Below are 12452 nucleotides of genomic sequence, written 5' to 3' on the forward strand. Positions count from 1 at the left end.
CTCACCAGGTGCCAAATGGTAGATGTCCCTGGCACAGGGCTCCCCAGGCTGCATTAGACATGTCTGTGGAGACAACTTTGCATCTGCCCATTTTGGCCTATCAAGCCTTTCCAATAAAATTTGGTCCTCCTCCAAATAGATAGCATGGCTAAACAACAATGCTTCCCTTGGAGTCGGGGGTGACCATGTCTCCAGGAATGATGAGAGACCCTGGAGCTGAGCCAGTACCAGAGGGCTCTCATCTGTAACAAGCCTTCATCAAGTATGGGAGAATGTACTGAATGTGCTTGGTGGTCAAATGAGTCGACATGGCTACCGAGTTGAGTTTCGTTCCTAGAAAGGAAACTGGATTACACAATTTTTGTTCAGCTGACCCTGAGTCCCAACTGCTCCAGATGCATGAGCAACCAATATCTGTACTTGCATGCCTGTGCCTCTGAATGAGCTAGTAACACCCAATCGTCGAGGTAATTCAATATGCTTATGCCGCTTCAGTGAAGCCAGCACTACATTGCCACATTTTGTGAATGTGCAGGGAGCCAGGGACAACCCAAAGGGTAGGACTTTTAACGGGTATGCAGTTGAATCACAGTGAATCTATGAATGTCCAGTGACAAGGGGTAATCTGCACATGAAAATATACATCTTGCAGGTCGCTGGATACAAAGCAGTCCAGAGGGTGGCTACGTGACAAGAATGTCTCTGAATCACCATCTTGAATGGAGACTTCCTGAGTGTCCGTTTCAAGGATCTCAATTCCAATATAGGCCGCAACCTGTTGCTATTTTAGGAGAACAGAAATTAAAGGCTATAGAAGCCTTTCTGCTCTTTGTCTGTCAGTACACACTCTATCACATCTTTGGTGAGGAGAAACTGTACCTATGAGTGTAGAACTGGCGTGTCTCACACCAGTACATTGGAGGAGTGAATGCTGTGTGGCGGTTGAATTTTTAACTAAAGCACGTATCTAGTCTGGATTGTGCTCAGTACCCAGCTGGAAATTTTCAGAAGACTGCGAGTCAGGGGACACAAAGGTTGGTCTGTGACCAGTGTGGTCTGAGCACCACCTACCCTAGGGGTGGTCATTCAGAATAACCGGGTTGGTTAGAACTGGAAATTTGCCAGTTTTTGTGAAGTTGTTTGTGCAAGGAGCATCTGAAGCAAGGTCGGAAAACTTGATTTGGACATGAAACACACTGGGCAAGGAGCCAACAAAAACAGACTCAAATCTCAACCCTGGCATGGAACCATGGGCAGAGCAAGATGAATACTGCGGGGACATGGCAAAGTACTCCGGGCCTTCTTCGGAGCCGGAGCAGACTGGTCCATGTATCAACGAACCCTCTTTGTTGGTACTAAACCATCAGGAACTCTTGGGCTGCCCAGAAGGAACTTACCACTGGGGTGGGGTCCAGAAAGCACCACTTTCAACTTGGGTGCAGGTCACTGGGCTTGTTTACTCACCAGTAGCTTTTCCATTTTAAGAGAAGAAACAGGGTTAGAGATGGTAACACTCTGTTTGGCTGGAAGTTTTCCCCAAGTAGAGCTTGAGTGAATCGTCAGGGCTACAGAACTACTGTGCCTCGGCAGCATGCATCTGTAAGCCAAGGATTGCCTTTTAGCTGATTGAAAGGTCTCAGTGAAAGCATGTATAATCAAACCGGTGTGATTACACTAGGGTGGGCTCAGAGGCATACTTTCAAACCTATGTGATCAGCATTTGTGCTACTGTTTACCAGCAAAGAGGGACTAAAATGGTTTTCATAATGAATCAGCTGTTCAAATAGTCTTTTCAACATCACAATATTTTTATTTTTTGTGTTAGAAATATTCAAATAATCACAAAATAAAAGTTTACCTGTTGATGCTCATTGACCCCACCCATGGGTTTGACTTTACTTTGTTTAAATTAGTTCACATTTACAATATAGTGTGCTGTTCAAAATTTTTCATAATGTTGACAAATTATACAGCTTTATAATATGTCAACATTATTAACTCTTTTTTGACTAGACTATATAGTATATGTGAACCAATATAAGCAAAATGACATCAGTTCTGGGGGGGGGGGGGTTATGCACATCAACAGGTTAAAGCTGTCACCACTGGAGCAGACTGTTCTGAGGCACTGTTTTCTGAAATCAAAAATAGAAGAAATAAACTAGTTTGTCTACTTGAGGCTTCTCCCTTTCCATCCATCAATCATTCTCACCACTTCTGGTGAAACAAGTGAAATGGCTATGTTTTTAGAACCATCTATGATTGGTTAACTCCCATGCTGTATTGTGATGTAAACAACATGGCGGCACTCATTCCCGGCAATTGTGTTTGCGATTTGTATCTTGTCTTTCATAATCAGTCATTATAAACATCTCAAAATCACATTATTTGTTTGATAACATTTAATCTGTCCTCAAGTGCATCTGCTGTAAAGTGTATGATGACATTTTTTTAAATACAGCGCACATTAAATAACTCACTCTGGGATGTTAGTCAGTACAGAACAAACTCACGTGTTAATAGCATCACCAAAGAGGCCATGCTGACACACCAGGTCATCAAGCAGGACGGCTTTGTCCTTGTAGCTCAGATTAGACAAAGTCAGCCAGATATGGCGTTCAGTGGACACCAGGCTACCCATAGATCTGCCAAGCCCAGAGTGTCAAATCCGTGGCTCGACGCAGCTCTTGAAAGGACTCTAGGTCTGGACAACTCTCATCCCAGTCCATCAGCAGATCTGGCTGATAGGCCTGCAGCTCCGCCATTGTGTGCAGAGCTGCACCAGCCTGACCCGCTTAAGTGTAGGCCTTACCCAACAGCGTGGATGTGAGCCTACATGACTTGGATGGATGTAACGGTTTATATTTCCATGGCAGTGTAAAAGAGGAGGGGCATAAGTGTGCCACTACTGCCTCTTCGACTGTGGGAAGATGTGAATATCCTCTAAGGTCGGTCTGTCCATCCTGCAACATATTTTCTCATTGAGTTAGGAAAGTGCTGAGTTTTGACTAGCTGGTCATGTAGCATAGGAAATAATGGTCCCGGGCAGTGCAATATTAGATTACACCAGCTTGGTTCCCGTTCATCCAGTCGAGAGCGCACGGGCGCAACAGGGATGGGCCATTCGAGCTGTAGCCTCTAGACTGCCCTACCGAGAACATTGTTCAACTCAGCTTCAGAAGCAGACATAGGTCTGTTTTCCACCACTCGAGGGGAAATACAGACACCAAGCATGACCAGGTCTCAGCATCATAGGTTTCCAGCAATATAGCATCACCCTCTTCACCCACACTGCCAAAAGACAAAGCATGCACATCAGGTCATAACGGGCAAAGACACTATATACAGAGCATTGAAGGTGTGCAAGGCCCGAGCTACTGACAAATCCTCCTCAAAATCTACATACTCTGTATCCCTTCCTTGTGCCCCTCCTTTGTTTGTCCCTCAGAAGATACAGAAGGAGTGAAGCAGGAGGAAAAAGGATTAGCTTCCACTTTCTCAATGAAAGCAAGCCACGAGATCAGCGTCCTGAGCTTCATGTGCTCATAATGGACACAGTCAGACCCCACGCTTGCTAAAACATGTCTTTTTAAAGACAGCAAATATTTCGCAGGTGTTTTCTGCCTTGTGTGTCTGATGGGCACGAGCGCTGCCATTTGGACACAAGGATGTATCGCTCTTAAGGTGGAAAACACCTGCAAAACATTAGTCATGTTTCAGCAAGCGTACTCTTAGTTTTCTTCAATTTACTCTTTTTGGCTACAATGTAAACACTACAAAACTGAAGTGCTTTCGAAGCAGTGCTTTGTTGCTGGCATATGCAGGGAGGAGTTTAGAATTTGTTCCCGCTGACTTAGCAAAACATTGGTTTAGGATTCTAGTAGCACGAGAGACTGCCCTGAAATAGGAACATTTTGATAGCTTGGCTATGGCTTATATACACCGATCAGCCACAATAATAAAACCACCTGCCTAATATTCTGTAGGGCCCCCTCGTGCCGCCAAAACAGCGTCTAGTATTCTGAGATTATATTCTTTTCACCACAATTGTACGACTGGTTATCTGAGTTACCATAGACTTTGTCAGTTCAAACCAGTCTGGCCATTCTCTGTTGACCTCTCTCATCAACAAGGCATTTCCATACACAGAACTGCTACTCACTGTTGGTTTTTATTTATTTATTTATTTATTTTTTGGCACCATTCGGAGTAAATTCTAGACTGTTGTGTGTGAAAATCCCAGGAGATCAGCAGTTACAGAAATACTCAAACCAGCCCGTCTGGCATCAACAATCAAATCACTGAGATCAAATTTTTTCCCTATTCTGATGGTTGATGTGAACATTAACTGAAGTTCCTGACCTGTATCTGCATGATATTATGCACTGCACTGCATGTGCTACATGGCTCATCTGTGTACTTACGATGATGCCACATAGGTGCAGCGCTAAGCTTTATCAAACCAATATAATCAGCTTCTGAAGCAGCATAGAAGTTACCTTCTTGAAAGAGAAACACAGTTAGCCTAAAATAATTGTGAGGGAATGCAAAACATGTTATTAAGAAACACAAATACTAAGAAACATTCTATCTGTATAGAGGCTACGGTATAGGTTCAATGCAGAACTATAAATCGGCTTAAGGCCCTCTGTTGTTCTCTTTGTATTTACTGCCTTGACATGATGTTATTAGGTAACATGCTTGTTAGCCCTATTTTATCATTGCTGCATTATAAAATATTGTTTCTTACTTATAAAACTCTAATGCCAGTGTTATGCCAAAATCTGATTTCCCTCCCGATTCTTACTCCCTGCTACCTGATCCCCTGCTTGGTCCCTATCCCTAAAGCTCACTCATACACCCACCCCTATTCCTAACCATTCTAGGGAGTCATTGGTCCCTTTTCGTAAAGGCCACCAATGCACCTACCTTTAAACATTACCATACTAGGGAGTCAAAACCAGAACAACGCCCAAGGCCCCGAATTTATTCTTTATTCTGAACTATACTGTAATTTTCATTAACACTAACATGGTTGCATTTATTTTCTCTGTCTCTATTTTGGTAAACCCATCCTGAGGTTTACTTGTTCATGGGCATTCGCTCCGATTCCAGTTTTATAGCCCAAACCTCCATCTCATCGGTGTTGCAAAGCCACACCTTCTACCAACTACAGCCTACACAACTATATAAATGACTTGACTTGAAATGGGTTATTAGCAGGCTTATTTGTAGCTAGGCTGGTAATGCTTTAGCCTTGAGATTTGAATTCTGGACCTGCGTGCAGGGATTCCCCACTAACACCATAACCATCATGCTATTGAGCAACAGTCTAGACTTTAGATCATTCCAGGGTATTTTCCCTCAAATTTATGACATAATTAAAATGAAGACATTTACTTTTTCATTAGATATTACTTAATTTGACCTGAACAAAATTTGCCTTTTCAAAAGAAAAAAAAAAAAAAAGTCAAAATACCAATTTACAGTCATGAGGGTCTAAAGGGGTCTTTAGGTTTTTTTTTTTTTTTTTTATCACAGAAATTTGTCACATGAAATGTATTGTCTTTGCTTAAACAAATGATTTTGTATGAACTGTAAGATTAATGAGTAAAAGTCTTTGAAGTCCATCTTGAATTAACTACGGAAGTGCACTTAGATGCATTGTCCTTTGTTATTTGGCTGATGAAGGCTTTAATTGGCAGTTAATGTATTGTGTATGTTTTCCATTTTAAGAGAGTGTAGTCCATCCTTTGTCCAAGATGATACAGGCAACAGTCAGTGAGGGGCATCACAGTCTGGCTGGAAGCTTGTAGCAGTTAATTTCGGTGAAGTCCATCCTGAGACCAAGGTTCATGCAGTGGCCAGTGAAGTATCCCAATGCTTGAAGCTGGCATCAGATCATCCTCTGTGGAGTCCATCAAAGTACACTGAAGTGATATCTTGTTGGCACAGGCTGCAGATAGTTGCCATCACTCAGTGACACATAGCAGTAAGAATCAGACATCAGGCAGGACTGAAGCTGGATCTGGCAGGCTCTGGTAACCTTGGGATGTATATTGAGGTTGAGGTTGAGATAGGGAAACAAACAGAATAATATTAGCGTAGATGCCATTCAATTTATTGCAGAGTTATATTATTTGAAAAGTGTTTCTGGTTCCAGCAGACCTAACTAATGCAGAATAAATATGAGTTGATGGATAAATTAGGTGTATGCCTGGCTGAATAGTCTTTAGTCTAAACTTAAACTGAGAGAGTGTGTCTGAGTTCCAAACAGTGTTAGGAAGACTATTCCATAGTTTAGGAGCCAAATAGGGAAAGGATCTACCTACTTTTGTGGATTTTGATATTCTAGGTACTATTAACAGGCCAGAATTTTGCGATCGTAATGATCGTGATGGAATATAGCCTAATAGAAGGTCACTTAAAAACTGTGGAGCTAGACCATTCAAAGCTTTGTGAGTAATTAATAGAATTTTAAAATTAATACAAAATATAACAGGTAGCCAATGTAATGATGATAAATTGGGTCTAATACAATCATATTTCTTGGTTCTAGTCAGCACTCTAACTGCTGCATTTTGAAGCAATTCAAGTTTATTTACTGAACCTGCAGGACATCCTCCCAGTAAAGCATTACAATAATGTAGTCTTGAGGTCATGAACATATGATAAACGCTAAGGATAAAAGGCATCTTCTATGTGATAATCAACATGAGACACATTCATTATATTCACAAAGTTATTTAATTAAATTGTTGACTTTTGTTCCTTAAGTTGACTCAGGTTTGTTCTGAACAATTGAAGACTTAACAAAATCCAGCCAAAAATAATATATCATAAATGAACATTTTTACATTTTAGGATAATAAAAGCCTAAGCAAATAAAACAGCAGGTCAAAGTGACATTGTCAATAAAGAAATCACAACTTCCCATTTTATGTTTAACCAACAAATTAGCTTAAAATATCTGGAGAAAGAAAATATATCAATAGACATGTTTTCAATTATTAAGTTCAAAGTCATTTTTATTAATTTTTTTGACTCCGGCTTAAAGTAAAAAAAAAGGTCTTGTGTGTGTCAGAATCCTGCCTTCTGTCTGGTTGCTTGTTTACTGGCAGGATCCTGACACGTATGTACTGTTGTTTCTTTTCAGTTATTTTGTGTCCATGTGTTCCTCTGCCCTGCCTGTTTCTGTTCCCTGTCTTGCTCCCTGGCCCCGCCTCCTTGTTTCTTTGATCTTCTGTTAATTTGCTCCACCTGTCCTCCTCATTTGCCTTCATGATTTCTTCCCCTTTATATTCCTCTTGTGTGCTCTGTCTTGTGTCGGATTCTTCCTTTGGTTTCCTTGGTCTGTTCCCCAGTGTTCTGTATTATTATTCCCTGTCGGTTTGTCTTTTGCACTGTTTTCTAATATGTATATATTAGATTCAGGTCCAGTGCTTTTGTTTTGTTCTTAGTTTTGCCCTCTCATGGGAAATTTTTGTTTACATCCCATGGACCACTGTCTAGGTATTTTTGTGCAGTATTGCATCTTGTTTTTGGGTTTTTGTCAGAAAACCTTAGATAGGGTGGTGATCGTGCTTTTGCAGTGGTCCCAAGCTCTGAAACAGTTTACCTGTTCGAATAAGAACTACTCCTACATTACCCTTTTTTAAATCTTTGCTAAAAACACATATTTTCTCCTTGGCTTTTAAATGTGCTTAGTGCTTAGTGTTTTGTTTTCACATGTCCATTTATTGTCTTATTTCTTGTTTTGAATCTTGTTTCTTATAATTGTTGTTGTACAGCACATTGGTCAATTATTGTTGTATAACAACAGGACCCCCTCAAAGCCAAATCATATTTTGTTATAATCCAGTCCGTTCGGGCTGACTGCACGCCGGCCAGATTTCCTCGACTCACGGACGAGGTCATCATCTGTGCACATCACAAAAATAAGTACACCTGGGCCTTAAGACCCTCGTTACCAAGTGGGGGGGGGGGGGGGGTGTAATGGAGTGTTTTGATTATTGGAGGGATTACCTCCCCACCATCCTCCCTGAATCTACGCCCCTGCTCATGACTGTGTGTGAATTAAAATTAAAATAAAGAAAAGAAGAAAAATCAGGTATTTTACTTTTTTTTCTGAAAAGGCAAAAATTTAGCTCAGGTCAAATGAAGTAATATCTAATGAAAAAGCTAATTATGTTGAGGCAATGCAATTTGCACTATTTTTATTTTTATTTATTTATTTTTTAATCATTTGAAACATTTGTTATTACAAGTTTAGCAAGCTGCAAGCTCATAGTATCAGAAATAGGAGATCTTGCAAATGAGATTTGAAGCTAAAAAATTCAACTAGCTATGAAATGTTCAGCCAACACACAAACCAAAATAATGGTGACACTAAACAATCGCATATTTATGGGAAGAGATGCACTCTTATCAGAATCAGAAGAATGAGCTTTATTGCCAAGTATACTTACACATACAAGGAATTTGTCATGGTGACAGGAGCTTCCAGTGTACAACAATACAAAAACAGCAACAAGACTTTTAAAAAATAATTAAAATTGAATAAAAAATAGGTAAATATTGCAAAGAAAAAAGTATATAGAATACACAATAGACAATATATATATATATATATACAGGTGCATCTCAATAAATTAGAATGTCGTGGAAAAGTTCATTTATTTCAGTAATTCAACTCAAATTGTGAAACTCGTGTATTAAATAAATTCAATGCACACAGACTGAAGTAGTTTAAGTCTTTGGTTCTTTTAATTGTGATGATTTTGGCTCACATTTAACAAAAACCCACCAATTCACTATCTCAACAAATTAGAATACATCATAAGACCAATAAAAAAAAACATTTTTAGTGAATTGTTGGCCTTCTGGAAAGTATGTTCATTTACTGTATATGTACTCAATACTTGGTAGGGGCTTCTTTTGCTTTAATTACTGCCTCAATTCATCGTGGAATGGAGGTGATCAGTTTGTGGCACTGCTGAGGTGGTATGGAAGCCCAGGTTTCTTTGACAGTGGCCTTCAGCTCATCTGCATTTTTTGGTCTCTTGTTTCTCATTTTCCTCTTGACAATACCCCATAGATTCTCTATGGGGTTCAGGTCTGGTGAGTTTGCTGGTCAGTCAAGCACACCAACACCATGGTCATTTAACCAACTTTTGGTGCTTTTGGCAGTGTGGGCAGGTGCCAAATCCTGCTGGAAAATGAAATCAGCATCTTTAAAAAGCTGGTCAGCAGAAGGAAGCATGAAGTGCTCCAAAATTTCTTGGTAAACGGGTGCAGTGACTTTGGTTTTCAAAAAACACAATGGACCAACACCAGCAGATGACATTGCACCCCAAATCATCACAGACTGTGGAAACTTAACACTGGACTTCAAGCAACTTGGGCTATGAGCTTCTCCACCCTTCCTCCAGACTCTAGGACCTTGGTTTCCAAATGAAATACAAAACTTGCTCTCATCTGAAAAGAGGACTTTGGACCACTGGGCAACAGTCCAGTTCTTCTCCTTAGCCCAGGTAAGACGCCTCTGACGTTGTCTGTGGTTCAGGAGCGGCTTAACAAGAGGAATACGACAACTGTAGCCAAATTCCTTGACACGTCTGTGTGTGGTGGCTCTTGATGCCTTGACCCCATTCTCAGTCCATTCCTTGTGAAGTTCACCCAAATTCTTGAATCGATTTTGCTTGACAATCCTCATAAGGCTGCGGTTCTCTCGGTTGGTTGTGCATCTTTTTCTTCCACACTTTTTCCTTTCCTTCCACTCAACTTTCTGTTAACATGCTTGGATACAGCACTCTGTGAACAGCCAGCTTCTTTGGCAATGAATGTTTGTGGCTTACACTCCTTGTGAAGGGTGTCAATGATTGTCTTCTGGACAACTGTCAGATCAGCAGTCTTTCCCATGATTGTGTAGCCTAGTGAACCAAACTGAGAGACCATTTTGAAGGCTCAGGAAACCTTTGCAGGTGTTTTGAGTTGATTAGCTGATTGGCATGTCACCATATTCTAATTTTTTGAGATAGTGAATTGGTGGGTTTTTGTTAAATGTGAGCCAAAATCATCACAATTAAAAGAACCAAAGACTTAAACTACTTCAGTCTGTGTGCATTGAATTTATTTAATACACGAGTTTCACAATTTGAGTTGAATTACTGAAATAAATGAACTTTTCCACAACATTCTAATTTATTGAGATGCACCTGTATATATATATATATATATATATATATATACATACATACATACATATATATATACATATATACAGAGACACATACATATATATATATACATATATACAGAGACACATACATATACATTACATACATATACACATATATGAATATATATACATACAAATACATACACACACACACAAACACATACGTAGTGCAAATCTAAATACAGTACAGTGCATGTAATGTAATGGCAGAAGAGGTAGGATGTGTTGGAAATTATAAAAAGACTAATCTGTGTATTGCACATTAATTATTGCTCAAAGAGGCAGTTTTAACTGTTCATGAGATGGATAGCCTGGGGGAAAAAACTGTTCCTGTGCCTGACGGTTCTGGTGCTCAGAGCTCTGAAGCGTTGGCCAGAAGGCAACAGTTCAAAAAGGTAGTGGGCAGGGTGAGTGGGGTCCAGAGTGATTTTTCCAGCCTTTTTACTCACTCTGGAAGTGTATAGTTCTTGAAGGGGGGGGCAGGGGGCAACCAATAATCCTCTCAGCAGTCCAAACTGTCCTTTGTAGTCTTCTGATGTCTGATTTTGTAGCTGAACCAAACCAGACAGTTATAGAAGTGCAGAGGACAGACTCAGTGACCGCTGAGTAGAACTGTATCAGCAGCGCCTGTGGCAGGTTGAACTTCCTCAACTGGTGAAGGAAGTACAACCTCTGCTGGGCCTTTTTCACAATGGAGTCAATGTGGGTCTCCCACTTCAGGTCCTGTGAGATGGTAGTGCCCAGAAACCTGAGTGACTCCACTGCTGCCACAGTGCTGTTTAGAATGATGAGGGGGGACAGGGTTGTGGGGTTCCTCCTAAAGTCCACAATCATCTCCACCATTTTGAGCGTGTTCAGCTGAAGGTTGTTTTGACTGCACCAGACAGCCAGCTGTTTAACCTCCCTTCTGTATATGCAGACTCATCGTCATCTCGGATGAGGCCGATGACAGTGGTGTCATCTGCATACTTCAGGAGCTTGACAGAGGGGTCCTTGGCGATGCAGTCGTTGGTGTAGAGGGAGAAGAGTAGTGGGGAGAGCACACATCCCTGGGGGACACCAGTGCTGATTGTACAGGTGCTGGAAGTGAATTTCCGCTGTCTCACAAGCTGCTGCCTGTCTGTCAGAAAGCTGGTAAACCACTGACAGAACAGAGAGTTGGTGTAATTTAGTCTGGAGGATAGCTGGGATGATGGTGTTGAAAGCCAAACTGAAGTCCATAAAAAGGATCCTTGCATATGTCCCTGGTCTGTCCAGATGTTGCAGGATATGATGCAATCCCATGTTGACTGCATCATCCACAGACCTGTTTGCTCTAACACAACATGTCACATAATTCAAAGGGGCAACAAATACAACACAAAATAAAAATAAAATAAGAATTGATAAACTAATCTTCATTAATTAAATTCAACAAGGTGCAAAAAATTTTTGTGCATGGTTCAAACAAAAGTTAGTTTCCCTTGCCGTCTTTATCAGTGTTTTATTATGGTTACACAAATACAAGCTGTAAAAAATGTGGTGTGGTTAAAGGCACTGACCTTTAACACCATAACTAGGGATGTCCCAATACGATACTGGTTTTGGAATCGGGTCCAATATTGCGCTCATGTACTTGTACTCGTGCTCAAAAATATACTCCAATACCAAATACCGATACCACCTGACGTACAAATGTCATTCTGTAAACATTCGGCGCACAAATTAAAATCACGTTATGTCCTAGTGTGATTATTAAACCAAAAAGGCTGCAATTTAATGAGAATTTCTTTTAAAATATGACCAAATGTGAGTGCTTGTTAATCTGTGGAGCCGTTGTTTCAACTTCTATACATTATATCAATAATATTAATTTGCAATATATGACAGTCAACTAATGACTCACCCTTCATTGTTTGTTTTAAGCAAATTAATTAATAATATGTTAGATACCATGCATTAATAAATCATATATGCTGTGTATACTGTAAGTGATGCAGGTTTATTCATTTATGTCTATTCAACGGTACAACAGAAAAAGAGCTTTTGACATTGTACATTGCGTATATGTTTAAGTTTGGATTCTTCAGTATTTTGAATCCCACTTAAATATGTGACATTTCGTAGTTATGTATGCCCATTGCCCAACTCAGATATAGGAGTTTCCCAGTTCCACTTAAAGGCAGCATGAGAAACTCCCATCAAATCAACACAGAACCACTTCAAAATAAAA

Source organism: Myxocyprinus asiaticus, chromosome 50 (genome assembly GCF_019703515.2).
Source record: "Myxocyprinus asiaticus isolate MX2 ecotype Aquarium Trade chromosome 50, UBuf_Myxa_2, whole genome shotgun sequence".
Classification (NCBI taxonomy): Eukaryota; Metazoa; Chordata; class Actinopteri; order Cypriniformes; family Catostomidae; genus Myxocyprinus; species Myxocyprinus asiaticus.